This window comes from Vulpes vulpes, chromosome 11 (genome assembly GCF_048418805.1).
Source record: "Vulpes vulpes isolate BD-2025 chromosome 11, VulVul3, whole genome shotgun sequence".
Classification (NCBI taxonomy): Eukaryota; Metazoa; Chordata; class Mammalia; order Carnivora; family Canidae; genus Vulpes; species Vulpes vulpes.
The window spans coordinates 50,774,704-50,793,022 of record NC_132790.1 but is presented as its reverse complement, the minus strand read 5'-3'; the positions used below and the strand labels follow the sequence as shown (position 1 = coordinate 50,793,022).

Genomic DNA, 18,319 nt, shown 5'->3' with positions numbered 1-18,319 from the left:
ATATCTCAAAGCTGCTATTTCTTACAAAGGCAGGGAATTCTCAGGGCAGGGAATTTATATCTTATTGTTTTAACTGTACCAAGGATCCAAGGACCTGGGGATATAATTCAAGATGTCTATACAGTTCTTTATAGACTACCAATCCCACCAGGAATCTAGTAAGAAATTATTATTTTGCTCCCAAGCAAAAATAAAATGGAACCAGAAAACCTTGTTGTGCCATAAAATAATGAAGTTCTCAAAAATCATGAGGGCGTGTCTAGGGATACAAGAGCCAGACAATTTGAGCATGAAAATGAATTATTATACTGAGAAATTATAATTGAATAAGTTAAAAATTATTAAATAATTATTATTACAAAATAGTTTTATTATAAACTAATAAAATAGTTTTGTATCTAGACATAGATATATAAATAGATGTGTGTCATTTAAAATAGATAAACAAATGACAAAAAGAGCCTTGTCTTATAAGAAAATGAACAAAAATATGGAAATGATAACAAAGCTACATCATCAGTGAACACTAAATTTTACTGGGTTAAAACTTGATGATAGGCTATTTATATAATCTAAAGTTAACTCTTGCTGATTATTTACTAATTACAAAAATGACAATGGCACCATATCATTGGAGAAACATGGCAGTCACCATCATAACCCAGTAGTCAAGGGTTAACATCATCAAAGTGGAGACAGAGCATCATTACACATCTCCTGATAGATTGCACTGATGGCACATAACCTCTGTCATTCCTGCCAAAAGTGCATGATTTGATTCTAATCATGAGACAAACATATAAAAAACATGTTGAGGATATTCTACAAAATGACTGACTTTATTTTAACAAATATTGAGATCAATAAGTCCAAAGGAAGGCTGTGAAACTATTGAGGTTAAGAGAGACTAAGAAGATACATCAATTAAAGGGGATGTGTAGAAAAAAGGGAATGACTACAATGAAATTTGTAGGACAATTGATAAAATTTGAACATGAATTGTAAATAACTAAATTAGATAATGGTGTTATATCAATATTAAATTATTGTTTTTACAACTGTGCTATCATGTAATAAATTTTTTCTTTAATAATACTACTGATTTATTCAATGATGAAGGGGCACAATGTCTCAAATTCCCTCTCAGTGGATAGATAGATAAACAAAAGTGACAAATTGAAATATTAGGTAAATCTGGATTAAAATATACTGGAGCTCCTTGTACTGCTCTTGCAAAACCTTTATAAGTTTAAACTTATACCAAAAAAACCTCACTAAAAATATATTAGGATATATCTCTTACCTCCCAGAGATGTCAGGAGTAAATTCTATAAGAGGATAAATCTGAAAGCATGAAAATGATCTATTTGCTTGTTATCCATTAAGAATATGGTGGTAACTCACTAATATTCCTGCCTCATGGAGAGTAGAAATGTGGCCAACAGACACTCTCTGAGGTCCAAGACCACTTGTATCTTCAGGTGCCCCCAGTGCATCTCCTACAAGGTACTCTTAGCAGCTTCAACATCTATCAGCTTGGCTCAGCACTGGGGTCTCAATCTCTGCTCCCTGAAGAGGGCTTCCTAGTGACCCTTCCCTGATGGTTGCATAGATACAGTGGCTGCAATGTGGGCTCCTACTTTTATAGGTAGTATTGAGGGAATCACCATCATCTCATGTAGCACTCAGCCTTTTCCACAGATGGACTTCCTCAGCACCCTAGACTATAGATCAGGGCCCTTATTACAACTTCTAGAGTCAGTCTTAGGGCAACACAAAATGTGCTAGTTATGCAATGCTGGGTAATAAATTATCCTAAAACATGGAGATTTAAACATTTTCTATCTCAAAGGTCTTTGGGTCAGGAATCCAAGAGCACCTTAGCTGGCGGGTTCTGGTTCAGGGTCTCTCACCAGGCTGTAATCATGTGCCACTCAGGGGTGCAGTTGTCTGGGGCTGGACTGGGCCTGGAGGATCTTCTAGTGTTCTCAGGTAACTGTGGGCAAGCGGCCTCTGTCCCTCACCATGTGGTCTCTCCATGGCACAGCTCCCAGCTAAGCAGCTAGCTTCCTCCAGAGAGAATGATGAGAGAGAGAGGGAAAGGGAGAGAGAGAGGGAGAGGGGGAGGGACAGGGACAGGGACAGGGAGAGAGAGAGAGAGATCAACATGGAATCTTCAGTGTCTCTCACCACCTAATCTCAAAAGTACATACCATCAATTCTGCCCTCTCATCCCAGGGACACTGTAGAAGGAAATTGCTCATGGAATATAAATACTAAGAAGCATACATTACTGGGGGGCCATGATCTATATACCACAGCTTGACCTCTGTGATGTGTCAGTGTTTCATGTCACTCAGACATACAAAATAACTCACCCACTTCCAAGACCTCCATAAGACTGACCCAGGCAATTAGCTCAAATCTACCATCTTGTTCTTTAAACTGTACCCAGGTGCTGGTGTGACTCATCCAGTGTAGTTTCTCTCAACTTGTGAACTGAAGAGGTGAGTTATCTGCTCATATACATCTATAACATACCATGGAGAAGGCATACGTAATTACCACCAGCACTTCCAGAAGGAAGGAAGGAAGGAAGGAAGGAAGGAAGGAAGGAAGGAAGGAAGGAAGGAAGGAAGGGAGGGAGGGAGGGAGGGAGGAAATGAGAGGAACACAGGAACCACTGGGAATAACGGTTCTGAAATCCAGCTGGTAAAATACTGGGAGCTCACTGCTTAGTGCTCATTCTTACTCCTGCCCAGGTGTTATTCTCCATGGCTACAGGATCTGTCTTGCGGGTCCTGGGTCCAACCTCTGAGACCTTCTTCCTTTTCCCAGAAAATTAGCCTGCATTTGCAACCGGTTTTCTCAGCTGACTTCCTGCTGGTGGAATTTGTGGGGACAAACAGACAACTGTATATGGTACTGTTTCCATCCCCTTCAGTCTATGCAGATAAAATCACCTGATAAAATTCTTTTAAATTTTATGACCCTTATTTGGATCCATTTTGTTAGATAAAAGTCACATCTGAAATCTGTTTGAAATAAGCTATTCTCCACTTTGGGCTTCTGCTGAAAGACAATATCCTAAACATCTTAGAAATGCTTTTGATTGATTGAGAGGGTCTGTGAGAGACTCACACCACTAATACCTAGAGGACTGAATGAGTAGCACCCTGAAGAACCACCTTTAGTCTCCCCAAAATTCTAATTCTAAAAGAATTTTACAGTCACTTCCTTGGCCTCATCTTACATCATGCTTTCACTGATAGTGTCCTGGATTCATCTTTGCTTGGAAGACATGTCTTCATTTTTTAGCATCATTTGCCATTCAGACGTCTGCAAATCTTCACAACCAGTGATGCCCTTTTTTGTGCTTTCCTTAGCTTATGTCTTTCCTCTTGTGTGTTATTATAAGTAGAAAGAAAACAGATGACACATTCAACAACGGCTGGAAATGTCTTCAGCAAAATCATCAGTTCACTAGAAACATTTTCAACATCCACATCAATACAGGCTTCAGTGTTTCTCAACTTTCTTCCCCTGCAGGACAAGGAATTCCCTCCCTCCAGTTTCCAATAAGATTTTCCTTTTTTTTTTTTTTTTACTTTCACTGCCAGTCTCCTCAAAGTCTAAAACCCTAGTACCAGTAAGACAGGTTAGCCTTACACTAATGATCTCTGCAAATTCTGAGAGTGTCCCATTATCTCTCAGTTACAGAATCATCCCTACATTTTAGTTTGTCTGTTATGGTGAGTTCCCATTTCCAATTAGCCAAAAACCTGTATTAGCTTTATTGCTGTATAAAAAAAAAAAAAACTAGCCCTAGACATATTAGCGTAAAACAAAAAAATTATTTCAGAATGTCAGGAATCCAAATGGTTTGGGTGGGTGGTTCCAACAAAGGCTTTCTCATAAGGCTGCAATCAAGGATCCAAGGATATTTTAGTAGCACAGAAATGGCATTTCACAATCATATATGGTTTGTCAGTATTACATATCACATATTTGGAATATACTCATGTTTTGTGTTAATTAAAAGAGTTTACCCTAATAAATCAAGGCATGAATACTTTTGGATATGTTTTATATATTTTTTGATTGGAGATCGATTTGCCAACACATAGTATAATGCCCAGTGCTCATCCCATCAAGTGCCCCCTCATGCCCGTCACCCAGTCACTCCAACCCCCCGCCCACCTCCCCTTCCACTACTCTCTTGTTCTGTCACCCTCTCTGATTTTTCCCACTTTCTCTCCTTTCCCCTATAATCCCTTTCACTATTTTTATATTCGCTGTATAACTGAAGTCATATAATGTTTGTCCTTCTCTGATTGACTTACTTCACTCAGCATAATACCCTCCAGTTCCATCCACGTCGAAGCAAATGGTGGGTATTTGTGGTTTCTAATGGATGAGTAATATTCCATTGTATATATAGACCACATCTTCTTTATCCATCATCTTTTGATGGACACTGAGGCTCCTTCCGCAGTTTGGCTATTGTGGACATTGCTGCTAGAAACATCGGGGTGCAGGTGTCCTGGCGTTTCACTGCATCTGTATCTTTGAGGTAAATCCCCAGCAGGGCAATTGCTGGGTCATAGGGTAGCTCTATTTTTCACTCTTTGAGGAACCTCCACACAGTTTTCCAGAGTGGCTGCACCAGTTCACATTCCCAACAACAGTGCAAGAGGGTTCCCCTTTCTCCACATCCTCTCCAACATTTGTTGTTTCCTGCCTTGTTAATTTTCCCCATCCTCACTGGTGTGAGATGGTATCTCATTGTGGTTTTGATTTGTATTTCCCTGATGGCAAGTGATGCACAGCATTTTCTCATGTGCTTGTTGGCCATGTGTATGTCTTCTTTCATGAAATTTCTGTTCATGTCTTTTGCCCATTTCATGATTGGATTATTTGTTTCTTTGCTGTTGAGTTGAATAAGTTCTTTATAGATCTTGGATACTAGCCCTTTATCTGATACGTCATTTGCAAATAACTTCTCCCATTCTGTAGGTTGTCTTTTAGTTTTGTTGACTGTTTCTTTTGCTGTGCATATGCTTTTTATCTTTATTAAGTCCTAATAGTTCATTTTTGCTCTTGTTTCTCTTGCCTTCATAGATGTATCTTGCAAGGAGTTGCTGTGGCCAAGTTCAAAAAGGGTGTTAACAACAAAAATAAATAAAAGGCATTCAATTTGGCAAAGAAAAAGTCAAACTCTCCCTCTTCACAGATGACATGGTACTATACATAGAAAACCCAAAAGTTTCCACCACAAGATTGCTAGAATTCATACAGCAATTCGGCCATGTGGTAGGATACACAATCTATGCCCAGAAATCAGTGGCATTTCTATACACTAACAATGAGACTGAAGAAACAGAAATTAAGGAGTTAGTCTCATTTACAGTTGCACCCAAAAGCATAAGATACCGAGGAATAAACCTAACCAAAGAGGTAAAGGATCTATACCCTAAAAACTACAGAACACTTGTGAAAGAAATTGAGGAAGACACAAAGAGATGGAAAAATATTCCATGCTCATGGATTAAAATAATTAATATTGTGAAAAAGTCTATGCTATCTAGGGCAGTGTACACATTCAATGCAATCCCTATCAAAATACCATGGACTTTCTTCAGAGAGATGAAACAAATCATCTTAAGATTTATGTGGAATCAGAAAAGACCCTTGAAAAAGAAAACCATAACTGGGGGCATCACACTGCTGAATTCTAAGCTGTACTACAAAGCTGTGATCATCAAGACAGTGTGGTCCTGCCATAAAAACAGACACATAGATCAGTGGAACAGAATAGGAACCTAGAAATGGGCCCTCAACTCTATGGACAACTAATTTTCGACAAAGCAGGAAAGACTATCCACTGGAAAAAGGACAGTCTCTTCAATAAATGGTGCTGGGAAAATTGGACAGCCAGGTGCTTGCTCAAGGGCTGGTATTATTTTTTCCTATTTCAGTTCTACTTGCAAAGCCAAATACATTATCCATTGTATGAAACGACCATTCTCTTACACCATACACAAAGATAAACTCAAAATGGATGAAAGATCTAAATGGGAGGCAGGAATCCAATAGAATCCTAAAGGAGAATATTTTGGATATTTAGGTAAAGGTGTTGTAGGGTGGGGAACAAAGGATGCTTCTCAGAACACACTGGATAAATGCCTCTTTTCTTCCAATGGAAAACAACTTGAGTTGCATAAGGGAAAACATAAAAATATATTAAGTAAATATATTTTCTACCAGCAAGTCCATGTTGAATAGCTGACATCAAGTCTCTTAAATAAAATCTCTGGGCATGTGAAAATAGAACAGAGGCATTACTTCTTACTAAGGCATGATATTTCCATTTACTTCATCAGTTTCATTAATCATTCCATTTTTTTTTCTTTATTCATGCCACTGTGAATTGGAGTCCATGTATTGAGATGCCATATGATTAAGATAACTTCAACAAACAAGATGAACATTGAAGGGAAATGTGCCTCAGAAAAAAGGAAATTTAAACCTGATTGTCAAAAATGCTCCATGATGAGATGTCGCCTACAAATTAAATTTTGCAGGCAGTGATGAGATGAAGCTCCCATGGGCTTGGAGAATTTATCTTGGCCTTTGATAGAGCTGGCAAGATCCTGTTCACCTTTCAGGATGTGAACTAAGAATTTTCAACACAGTTTATTCTGACTCAATCTTTCCTCTTAATGACATTTAAGTCCTCCTTCATTGCTAATCACTAATCTAAAACCAACTGGGAGTTTCTCCTCCTTGAGAACAAAGGAAAACAAAGGCTAAACAAAGGAAATGGAACAGGTGCTTACCCTTGTGATGAGAAACACCACCATACCTCTGCAGGCAGTTCCCACAAGAGTGGAGAATTATGGCCACATTATTCCACATATCAGTAAGGATAATTATCATTATCTAACACAAGCGTGGAAGGGCAACATGATTATGATTCCCATTGGTTAGATTGGATAAACTGCAGTTGAACAAGATAAACAGTTTTGACTGATATCATAGGCTAATCTCTCTGTCAAATTCCTACTCTTTGGGTGGCCCAGGTGGCTCAGCGGTTTAGCGCCACCTTCAGCCCAAGGCCTGATCCTGGGGAACCGGGATTGGGTCCCACCTCGGGCTCCCTGCATGGAGCTTGCTTCTCCCTCTGCCTGTGTCTCTGTCTCTCTGTCTCTCTGTCTCTCTCTCTCTCTCTGATAAATAAATAAAATCTTTAAAAAAAGTCATTGCCAAGTCTTGATGTTCCCCAATCCTCATGAACCCCAAAGATGTGTGAGATAATGTATTTGGCGTTGCAAGTAGAACTGAAATAGGAAAAAATAATACCAGCCCTTGAGCAAGCTCAGCTGATGGGCCCAGTGAGATGATCAGTGTTCTGCATCCATCATCTTGTCTTGTCCTCTTGGTGAGATGGGTGACATCATTGCCCTGTTTATAGACACAGAATCCAAGTCCTAGAATTACAGCTATCCAGGGTCACATTAGTTGAGCATCAGCCTTCAAAGTTGATGGTTTCACCCCTACTCATCCCACCTCAAGAACCATCTGACCCACAAGTAGTGAGAGAAAATTCTAATCACTGACAATGTTAATACAGTTGTTTGCAATAATATTACCACCAGACAGAGAACAGAGAGAATCCCAACTTAATAATACAGATTTTTAAAAAAAGGAGACAAGGCAAAGTTCAAGATTTCTCAGTTCAATCTTCTGAGAAGTTCAATCTTCTCAGATTGCACAGACGCCATTGCTGTTTCTCTTATTACTGAGTCTGACTTCCCAATATCTAATTGGCTCCTTGGTACTTATAATTAATAATGGTCTCCATAAACTTGGTGCTAAAATATTACCTTTTAGGACTAGGATTAAGCACTCCAGGCTATGAAAGAAGAGATATGTAAGCAACTGTCCCAGTTTTGTGTAGGGTTTGAATGCTGCTTGACAAAAACAGGCCATGTGCTGGAGTTTCTTAGCCCTCACAGGGTTACACAGAAGTAGTCATAACCAGATAGCAAAATCAATTCAAGAAAATGAGACAACAGGCACAGAGGCCTCCGATGGCCAGTTGGGGAGGTTGCCCTGCAATATTCCGTGGCTGAGGCACAGGGCTGTGATCTAGGAGAGGAGTAGAGGGAGAGGAGGCCAGAGGGTGAGCAGCTTTCATCAGGCCTGTCAGGCTGCAGTAACTAGGCAGCCTCCTAGAGTCATCAAGTTTTCCAAGTAATGTAAGGAAGAACCATCAGGACAACATTTTGAAAATATTATGCCTCTTTTTAGAATTCCTTGAGCAAAAATATTGTCACAAGTCAGTTTTAAAAATTTGAAACTCCAGAGGTTAGAAATGCCTTCAGTTCAGTGTAGACAAGTCCCTGGAAAAGGAGGCATGAATTTTTTGCAGGACAGGAGCACAAGCAGGTGTGATCCTTCCTTGGATGGGTGGACATTGGATGTGATGGCCAAAGGCTGGCCATGTGCTGTGGGGACTGAGGTTTGGAGACTTTAGGAGCCAATGTTTACCTAAAAATGCCATATTACTACCCATATCAAGCTAAGTACAAAGGTTATATTAATTCGAAGACAAAATAAATCATGGCATATTACAAATTCTAATGCTCATAAGTACCACAAACATCACCACATCCTGAAAAGTAACATATGTTGTAGCAAAATCACCTCACCAGAAACTAGCCTGGAATCAACAAAGTCACAATTATTGACATGTTGCAATAGGGAATGAAGTCACCCCAGAGGAACCTGGGGCATCTCCAAACACAGGAGAAGAGAGTTACCACCCAGCCTTCCTCATTGCATGGATCAAAGGAGATTAGGTAAGTGAAAATGTCTCCAAAGCCCATCGCAGAGGCAAGCTTTGGTTATCATTTTACAGAGGATATAAGAGAGGAAAATATCCAGGATGAGTGAAAGATTTTTTAAAATAGTTTCCCAGATGAGACATTTTCCCTTGAGCAAGTCTCAGGTGTAAGAATATTTGAATCATCACACCTATCATCCCTAGAAAGGAAATGTGGAATGGCCTAGATAAGTCACCCTATCTTCAAAGGGTTTCCAGACCAAATACGCATTGTACTTAAAAGAGCTGTGGGCCATGGTTTGGGTCCTAACTCTACCATGCTGTCAGTTAGGGTTCCCTGGACACAAACTCGGAGGTGGAGATCCATGTGCAGGAGGCTGATAGCAGATTATGCTCCGGGTGCAGGGATAAGGGATGCAGCTCCACAGAAGCCACAGCTAGTCCCATGGAAAGTTGGGATTTTAAGGAACCTGACCCTCAGACTTGTCACATGTGCAGGCAAAGGAGTCAGCTTTGCTACCTCATATAGAGCATTCGCTGGAGATAGATAATGCCAGGGCAGGGACATGATCTTGGCAAAGCAGCTTTCTTCAGCTCAAATCAATGCCCACAGAAGGATTTAGCTATAATCAGTGGTCATACTCCCAGAAGCTGAGAGAATGGAGGGGGAGACAGGACCTACTAGAGGACCTACTAGACAGAGTAAGGGATAACATCTCTCTGAGATTCAGTTAACTCATCTGTATAATGGGGATAGTTAAAACTATGACTGCATATTGTCTCTTAAATAAATGAAAGAATGTTTTTGAAAGCGGAATTGAATACAAAAAGATATTATACAATTGTTGTTAATTAAAAATTCTCATGACAAAGGAAATAAAATTGGTACCAAATTGGTATCACATGGCATTTAACATGCCCCTATATGAGGCACAGAGTTACTTAATGAATGCTTATTAACTGACTGCTTGCCTTGTATGGTTCTAAGTCCTGGAAATAGACACATAAGGCATGGCCTCCAGCAAATGCAAACATACATATTATGTTAGCTACAAATGTGGGAAAGGAAAAGATAGATGATCCTTATCTTAGGAAATTTTCTCATATATCTTCAAAGCTTAGAGGAATCAACTTAAAAACTATGAGAATCAATATAGGTGTTGTGTAACAAGGCTGAATTAATATAAAAAATCCAGACCTCAATACCTTTCCTAGATACCAGCAAAAACCAATTAGAATTTATAAAAGAAAAAAATCTACTTTTAGTGTCAACAAAATGCCTAGCATTATCCTTAAAAAGAAATCTGCACTGTACAGAAATCTGCATTGCATAGAAATAATTCGTATTATTGTTCATATTATTGTTCACAATAAGCTAAAAGGTGAGAGCAACTCAGATGTCCACCAGCAGATGAGCATATATGTATATACATATTTGTACATTGGAATAGTATTTAACTTTAAAAAGGAATAAAAAGGAATGAAGTTCTGAGACATGCTACAGCATGCCTGAACCATGAGGACATTATGCTAAAACAAGTCAAAGAAAAAATGATGAATACAGTATGTTCCACTTACATGAGGTTTCTAGAGAGTCCAATTCACGGAGACAAAAAGTAGAATGGTGCATGCCAGGGGCTGGAGAAGGTGAGTTAACAAAAAATGGGGAGTTAGTGTTTAGTTGATATACAGTTTCAGAGTGGGAAAATAAAACAGTACTAGAGCAGCAGAGTAGTGATGGTTGCACAACATTGTGAATGTAATTAATGACATTGAATGTATACTTAAAAATGGTTAAAATGGCAAATTTTGTAATGTATATTTTACCATAATAAATTTTAAAAGAAACAGATGAGTTCTTTATGAAGACTAAGAAAAATTTACTGAGAAGATAACATGATCTGTATAACTACAACTTCACAATATTTTTTATGAGAAGGATAAATATGATAAAGATGTTAATTTGTTTCAAATTGTTCTGTTCAAGTACATTCAACCATTTTTAAGATGCTAAGTCATTTGGAAGAATAAACAAATAGCTAAGAACATTTAGAAAATACCTGTTATACCTAATATCAAAATGTATTATAAAATTAAACCAATAGTAATGATGCAAAATAAACATTAGACACAATCTGTTTTTTGTCTAATGTCTTGGCCATCAGTTTATACCCTCTTCCAATAAATCCTACCTACTGTGTGCCAGGCATGGCTCTTGGGAAGCTGAAGACAGAGAGTAACAATTATAAGGACATGAGCTCCCCCTGTGGCAGGGGCCACAGAGGGGATGCTTACCCCAGCCTAGGTGATCCTACCTGTGCTACAGTCCCAAGCTAGCAGATATGATGACAAAGAGACCCAAGGCAGATGTTCCAGACCCATCACAATAAAACAGGCTAGGGGGAGCACAGTATCCAGGGACCTACAGGGATTCCATTTTGGGGACTGTCATTCTGGAGGAGGGGCAGTGCATGGTGACAGCAGGGCTGTGAACCACAGCAATGAGGTCATAGATTGTAACCCAGAACGACCTTTTTTTGTGCTTTTATTTTTAAATTCAATTTAGCTAACATATAGTGTATTATTAGTTCCAGGGGTAGAATTTAGTGATTCATCAGTTGTCTATAACACCCAGTGCTCATTCCATCAAGTGCCCATCACCCAGTTACCCCATCCCCCATCTACCCTCCCTCCAGCCACCCTTAATTTGTTTCATATAGTTAAGAGTCTCTTATGGTTTTCCTTGTTCTCTGTTTTTATATTAAAACAACTTTTAAGCAGATAAATAAACTATTTAGAGATGTAGCTAAGAGCACTGTGAGCACTGGTGGAATGGAAAGAAGGGCAAGTGATTAGATTCCAGATCATGACCCCATTTAGGAGTTGAGGGCATTTGTTGGAATCATGCAGCCAGCTATAAAGTTGTACCCTCCCATGATCTAAACCAATCTCCATGGCATTTTCTGCCTGAGTGAACTGAGCAAGTGGTCCAGCTACAACGACAGGGAGCATGTAGATGGAGTGATGTAATGACATGACTTTCATGCCACACCAATTGTTTTGAATATCAGCACACAGCCCTCACTTCGTAAATTCTTTCACTGGAAGGGCAACATTATGCAGTCATTCAGAGAGGGGGAATCTATATCTTAAATGTGAGAAATATTATGTATAAATCCCACTCCCTGCTTTGGAGAATTAAAAACTCCCCCCACCAAGACTAAAAGCTCTCAGTTATCCTCTACAGGAATGAAACATAATTGATTTTGTTTAACTCTTTACAAAAACATCTCTTAAAAGCCCATGATCATAAGATGTTCTATTCACATAAAACTTACTGACAAGTGTGCACTAAGTGTAATAAAACAATAAAGAAAAATTCCTTGGATCATATTCAGGTGGCAGGGACAGCTCATAAAAGCAGGCAACAATTAGAGTCACTTAGAGTATGATATGATCCTCTTTACCAGATTTTATCATGTGTTGAATTGTGATTAGTAGATTGTATTATGAGCTCCCAACCATCTCTAGGAGATTGTATTATGAGTTTTCATTCCTCCCTATATTTAGGTAGTTAAATGTGACATTGTAAGGACTCCTACCAGAGATGAAAAGATGAGTTTGGCCAATAGTGTGCAAGTACACATTATGCAAGCAAAGCCTTGAAATGTACTCTTACAATCTGCCATCACCACTAGAACATGCCCTGGATAGCCTACTGCTTTAAGAAGCTGAGATATAGAGAGGCACAAATTTGACCCAACCAGCACCTCAATACCATGTCCAATACACCCAGCCTAGATTAGCCTGGAACAATAAGCTCCAGCCACCCTCAGATATGTGAGTGAGAATTAATGACTGTGAATGAAGACAATTAATGATTGTGGATGTGTTCTTGTGTGGTATCTTACACTATTTGTGTAAGAAAACAAACCAACTACTGAATTAAAATGAGAGACTAAAATTATGCACCGAATCTTGGTCCTTCCTAAATCTCCAATAACTGAGAACAATGCCCCCACATACTTTTTTTTAAGGAATAAATCTACAAAGATGAATGGAAGAGAAGACAGTAGCAAGGAATTTTGGAAACTGGGAAGAAAGTGAATGAAAGTAACTGATTTATTCTACAGGAAACAAAATCCTGGCCAGAAGTTGAAAAAGGTTAACAAAGGACAACCCAATTTTACAACATGAACTGATCATGTCAGCTGCCTCTAGAGGGGAGGGGTGGCAGAAAAAAAGTAAAATACACTTGGTTGCAAATTGAATAAGAAGCAATGAATCCACAGATCTCTGCCCCAGACTTGTTTATAAGTCCAGAGGTAGACTGTGTTATACTGAATGCATGCAGAGGATACTGAGAGACACCAGCCCACTCTACCTGGTCTTAGATTCCAGGTCCCTCTACAAACAGAATGTTAGGAGATTCTTCCCTGAGAAACTTAACAGCAGAGAGGAAATCCTGAAGATGCTGAGCTTAAGATACTAACCCCAATAATTCCCCAATAGAACTGCACAGCCAGATCACTGTACAGTGAGCTCCCAATCATCTTTTCACTTTCTCTCCTAAAATAAACAAACAACCAAAGTTACCAGATACTAATAAAATTTCTACCTCAAAACACAACCAAAGAAACTAGGGAAAGAAAGAGCCTTGAGAAATAAAAGCAATGGAATTACACATCAACAGAAAGGCTGCAGTCACAAAGACTGGTGGCCCCAAAGGCAAAGATATGGAGCAACTGGAATCTCACATATTGTTCATGGGAGCATGAAATGGTGTAATCCCTTTAAAAGAGTTTATTATACAACAAAATACACATCAGCCACAGTGATTTTTGGTGTGGATGTATTAACATTTCTTATACTCTATTGTTTTTAAGATTAAGACGAACAAAACATCTTAAAGGAAGCAGAAACTCAGGATGCTTCAATATTGAGTTATTGTAAATGGGGTAGAAAAGCCTAGTGCTTGGACCAGGGAAGAGGGTCTGAGACATGCAAGATACTTGGAGGCTGGATCTGCTAACTACGTGTGATAGCTACGTGTTAAAGCTTCAATTCTGCACTTGGTTGGTGATATTATCAAGTGAGATAATGAGCTCATTCGTGGATGTTTTTAATTTGATTTAAGCTTCAGATAGCTGGATGGAGATATCCAACAGACATCTGGGAATAGAGTTGAAGTTTAGGAGAGGTTGGGGCATAATTACATAGTTATACCTAAAAGATATATACAAAAGACAGAATACTAAAATGCAAAAGCACTGAGTTGGAGCTAACAAAGAATTAACTTTTGGTAAATTCATCTTTGCATACAAAGATTATTTGATGAACTGATTTGAGACCAATATAAATTTTTAGGTCACATTACAGGAAAATACTTTGAAGTTTGAAGAAGTTAATCACTTGCCCAGGCTCAGAGCAGAATCACCACTCATAACTGAGATTTAGAGTAGATGGGTCCACCCCAAATCCTTTACATGTGTTATGGGCTCCAATCCAAATCTGTATGTTGAGTCCCACTGCCAGCACCTCAGTCTGTGACTATATATGGAGATGGGGGTCTTCACAGGGGTAATCACATTAAAATAAGGTCATTAGCATGACCCCTAATCAAATATGAATAACATCCTCATAAAGAAGCAATAATTGAGACACATAAGCAAACGCACATAGAAGGAAAATGACATGAAGGGCACAGAAAGAAGAAGGCCTCTGCAAGCCAAGGATAAAGACCAGGAGCAAAGTCTCCCTCACAGGCCTTGGAAGGAACCAATATGTCAGGCACCTTGATCTTGAACCTCCAGCCTCCAGAACTGTTAGACAACAAATTTTAGTGGTTTAAGGTACTCAGTCTGTGGTACTTTGTTATAGAAAACTAAAATACCTCCTTTATTGCTCAGCCACAACAAACACTTTTCTCTGAGGGCTGTCACCACGGGAACATCAGTATTCAGTTTGTCAAAGCAATGAAAGGGATGGAATTTATTCTCAGAAAGTATCAGACACACCTGAAGAACCAAAGGAGACTTGAGTTCAGCTAGATAAGTTGGTTTGCAGTCTGAGTGCAGGCAGACATGGGACCAAAGTTTCCTTTCTCCTTATTAAAAATCTTGCCTACAGGAATATTCATTCAGTGTGTGTGACAAAACTTCAGAGAAGATATATATATCTCTTCTGGAAGCATCTGATGGTTCTGTTAATGAGTGTGGAGGGTTCCATGTTGTGAGTGAGTCAAGGTGATTATGTGTCCTTATGTGACCTCCCTGACATTGGAGAAAAGTAATCGGTGTAAGTCATTCTGAGTTTGTAGGATCTGTAAACCAGACAAATACATTCATTACAACCAGTATAGGAAGATAGTGGATTTTTCAAAATGCTATAAAAATTTTATTTTTATATGTAGCCCAAAGGATCTTTTGGAAATACCTAGCATGTATTTCCTAGGCTATTTTATTCAAATATAATAAAGTATTTGAATAAATAAGAATCCATTGCTCTGGAGACTCTTTTTATTCTAAAGCTGAACTTATCTAACAAACTATATGTCAATATAAATTAACTTTTATAAGGGATGTCTTTACCTAATTAATGAGAGATCTTCTTTTTTTACAGTGAACAAAAAAAAAAAGAAAATTTTCAAGAAAGGCTTATGAAAACCCCATATGGTTGTTTGATTCCTATTCCTTTCCTTTTCCTCCTCACTCATCCTTTCCCTCTTCTCTGCTTTCTTCTTTTTTTCTTCAAGTCTCGATTAAAAATAAAAGTTTCTGTCCTCAACTTGTCTAGATCCTGATTGTCAAAAGCGTAAAGCATATCAGGCAAGTACAGGTTTTACATAGTATAAAATCAGAAGAGTTCCTTAGTCTTGCTGAGACTTATTTTCCACATTTTGAAACTGCTACAGCTGTCAGGACAGTCTGGGTTATGCTGTGGTAACAAATAGCCCCAAACCTCAGTGATAAGACAGTGACATAACCCTCAGTTGAGTGTCCTTCTTGTTCCATAGATGCCGTTCATGTTTTTTGGAGGCTCCACTGCATGCTGTATTCAGTCTGGGTCCAGGAGCATGAAGAAAACACAGACACCAGGCAGTGAGCACAAACTCTCAAAAGTGCCACTGGAATTGATACACTTCACTTCCTCTCTATTCTATTGGCTAAAGCAAGTCATGTGACAACACTTGACTCAAAGGAATGGGAAATATGATGCTATCTTGTTCTCATGAGAAGAAACAGAAATACTTAGAGGGTACCAGTGGCTACACAAATGCCCGCCTAAACACACCCGGTAGATTTCTGCAAGAAGCATAGCTATACAGAGGCAGCCTCTGAACTCAAAGTCACTTTGTCCCTGCCTATCAATTCCTCTTCCCTGGACACCCTTGATACAGAGGCTCCAAAACCACATGATTGGAGTTTGATGCAATTTAGGATATTAAAAACTCCTTAAAGTATATAAACAAAAACCTTCCACCAAATATTAATTTTATGTATCATTTCAACACAGCACACAAATGACCACCTAAACTTTTCATCAAGCTCAGCCACTAACTTCACCAAGATGTCATGCTGATTATTTTCCCCTGGACGTCACTTGCAACTACCCTGGGATGCCAGTATTTTGTTTCTGGTTAGGTTTCTTGCTTGATTCCTTCTGTAGTCAGAAGAGAATGAACTTCACACCATTCATGATTTATTTTCACTTTTACCTCATTTTGCTACTGAAATTTATGGACGTTGATTACCTTTTCCTTCTCTTCCTTTTCCTTATTATGCATTCTAATTTTTTTCTGGGTGACTTTCTAAATTGCATGAAGCAGTTTGCTTTTTGTTTCTGCAGCTTCTATAAACTACTTTTTTCTAATTATTCAATAGTATTCCTCCATAAATTAAAGTTTCTGAATTAAGAATTAGAGATTTCTTCAGGTTTGTCATAATATGGGCCTAATTTTCTCACTCCTCATATATTTATGAGCATATGTTGTATGCCAGACACTCGATTGGGTGCTGGAAAAATCAAGAAGAAAGAATGTTCTTTTCTTCAAGAAGAAATCAAAGAAAGGACCTTTGATCCTCAATGAGTGTGCAGTCTGGTATGGAAGGTGGAGTGCTGGACAGGCGAACAAATCAGAGAGGGAATATCCCAAAGCAAGGGCATTAAACCCACCCAGGATGCTGGAGGAGGAAAGAGTACCATGGCAGTTGTAGTAAGCTGCCTCATCCCCTTAGTCCTTCTACCCTAGTGCCTATCTGTTCACCTACCAACTGCCCAGGACCAGCATTGGTTTACTTCTATTAGAATAGGTAAGTTCTAGAGGACTAGTGCCCCTGACTGATGCCCACTAACCTGCTCTCCACCATCTCTCAGAAGTTCGCAGTGAGACTGATCCCTGGTTGCCCACAGCTGCCTGACAGTTCATACTTCCTATATCAGCAGGCTTCCCTTGCCTGTCACATTTCCCAGATTCCCCAAAAGTATTCCCTAGAACTACCTCTCAGGTAAATACTTGCAATTGCTGATCTCAGGGTCTGAGTGGCCCACACTAGACAGTTGCTTCATGGAGATATAATAGCTGCTAAATCACAACAGATCAAGAGGAGTCATTGGGGTAACATAAGGGAAAGGGAAAGGGAATTCCAGACAGAAAGTGTCTGGGCCAAGACACATGATTGTGAATCCGTGTAAAGATCTATGTGAGTCCAGTGTCATGGGAGGTCAGGCTACATAAAGGACAAAACTGAGTGGTGCAGTTACAGAAGCCAAGGTGCTGGCATTTCACGTGGCAGGAGATACAGCTCTCTGAAAATTTCAGAACCAGGAAACCAGAATCTGAAAGATGAGACAAGTGGCCAGAGAGCACACAGCTGCAGATATGCAGATCAGAGCTAGCTGGGGAGGATCTATCAAGATAAGAACTAAGAAATAAAGTGTCTTTTCATCTTTTTTATTTCATGATAGTTCTTAAAAGCATAAAACAAACCTTTATTTCATATCTCAATTCACACTGATTCAGAACATTTTGTCTATATTCATAGAACCAGAGTGGTTATGTGGTGAAATAAGGTTTATAAAGGGTGTAGCACAATGTCTGATACAGAATAACTACCAATCTCTGGGAGTGGTGGTTATGGTGGTGGTGGTATTGATGGTGATGATAGCAGTGATGGTGGTGATGGTGGTATTCACAGTGATGATGGCAGTGATGGTGAGGGGATAGTGGCGATGATGGCAATGATGTCAATGATGGCAGTGATGGTGGTATGATGATGACAGTGATGTTGATGATGATGGTCATGATAGTGGTGACCATGGTGGTGGTGGTGGTGGTGGTGATGGTGATAGTGATAGTAGTGATATTGGTGGTGATGGTGGTAGTGACAGTGATAATAGTGGTGATGGTGGTGGCAGTAGTGGTGATGGTAACGTTGATGGTGATAGTAATAATAGTGAAGCTTAATGGGG

The 18,319-nt window shown here is 39.2% G+C and overlaps 1 long non-coding RNA gene across 2 annotated transcripts in view; it reads right to left on the bottom strand.

The window, feature by feature from the left end:
- Positions 1-404: 404 nt before the first annotated feature.
- LOC112933279 (uncharacterized) overlaps positions 405-18,319 on the bottom strand; it is a 53,960-nt gene continuing 36,045 nt past the window's right edge. The window contains exons 4-5 of one of the 2 annotated variants that reach the window (XR_011995209.1): positions 10,427-10,486; positions 405-5,141 (exon numbers count right to left, since the gene is read on the bottom strand). This is a non-coding gene — a long non-coding RNA (uncharacterized lncRNA). The remainder of the gene's footprint in view (positions 5,142-10,426; positions 10,487-18,319) is intronic. The other variant, XR_003237629.2, reaches the window with a different exon arrangement.